We start from the raw sequence: 1,383 nt of genomic DNA, 5'->3' as shown, positions 1-1,383 counted from the left end.
TTGAAGAAATGGCTAGGAGCCGGATAGCTCAGTTGGGAGAGCACCCGATGCATAATCGGAAGGTCCCGGGTTCAAGTCCCGGTCTGGACTATCCACTTTTTCAGTAATTTTTTGTGAGTAACAGCTTCTCCATTGGGCTTAGTTAAACGTCCATGTATATGCAGTGAGCTTCTATTTGGTAATAAGCATAAGTCTTGATGTTGAACAGCAATGCGAATTTCATCATTGTTGTTGAAAGTTGCTGAAGCAAATGGCTGATGCGCATGTATTTCATAGTGCGCAATCGATTCATCAAAAATGATGGGTTTTTGTATATTTAGGATTTGTTCCATGGCAATGGATGATGCAAAAACAGGAAAATGTACGAATTGTTTCCCTTACTGTCCTCTTCGTTTTCGAAGTTTGAGGTTTACACTCTTCAGGAATTTGATATTCTGTGATGTCAACCCCTTGAGCAGTTTTCGTTGACTGTTTCGGATTGGGAATGATGGCTCACTTTTATAACTGCCTGCCAGCTTGGAATTGAAAACATTACCCATTTTATGTTTTCATATGGAGCCATATTGTTATATCTTCTCCTCTGAAATTCACCAGTTGACCTTCTTGATCGACAATTTTCAGTTGGAGATGATCTATTGCTTGTACGCCGATTGGAAGGTAAATGATGTTTGATGGCACTTCAATGATCTTATATCCTGGTGGAACCGTTGGAAACAATTCATGTACAGTGTGTACTCGTTGCTCATTGATGTAGGCTCCAGTAGTGATGTTGCATTCAATTCGCAGTGAGTTGACCCTGAGAATTGTTACTGGCAAATCGGATTGATGAGTAACATGAGGTGTGAGGATCTTTAGAGCAAATCCCAGTAAATGAGCAATAGAATCTTCCTTGTTAAAATCTATTTTTTGGCTACACTTGATGATACTATTCAAAGTATTATTGTTAGGTTTAAGACTAATTGATATGTCATGTTCAGCTAGTTTGGCAATCAAAAAATTTTCGATATCTTCAATTTCATAGCTTCCTATAGGTATCTCAATGACTTGATCACGAACATAGCATTGAGTAGATATAAGAGTATAACTCTTCAACGGGGATAATTCAATAGGAGGAAAATAATGAGCCTCCAGTACTGATGAGGTGCCTGAAAATGTTAAGGTGAAAGATTCACTCATCATCGTTAACATACAATTGATTCTTATAAGGAAATGTGTTCATATTTTATAGCAATTTTAACGTGACATTTTCCCGGGGAATGAAAAATGCCCATTACCTTCGCCCTACTTCCCCTAAGCCTAATAAAACCTGCTAAAATTTAACCTTATGGGCGCCAGGTAATTTTTGTCCGAAATTACCAAACCGGAAAAAGTCCTTAATCCTAA

The 1,383-nt window shown here is 38.1% G+C and overlaps 1 non-coding gene across 1 annotated transcript; it reads left to right on the top strand.

The window, feature by feature from the left end:
* The first annotated feature begins 17 nt into the window (after nucleotides 1-17).
* TRNAM-CAU (transfer RNA methionine (anticodon CAU)) lies at nucleotides 18-91 on the top strand. The gene has a single exon. It is a non-coding gene; the product is annotated as a tRNA-Met (tRNA).
* Nucleotides 92-1,383: the final 1,292 nt, after the last annotated feature.

Source organism: Fopius arisanus, unplaced genomic scaffold (assembly GCF_000806365.1).
Source record: "Fopius arisanus strain USDA-PBARC FA_bdor unplaced genomic scaffold, ASM80636v1 scaffold00417, whole genome shotgun sequence".
In the NCBI taxonomy this organism is placed as follows: domain Eukaryota; kingdom Metazoa; phylum Arthropoda; class Insecta; order Hymenoptera; family Braconidae; genus Fopius; species Fopius arisanus.
This window is presented reverse-complemented; position numbering and strand designations above follow the sequence as displayed.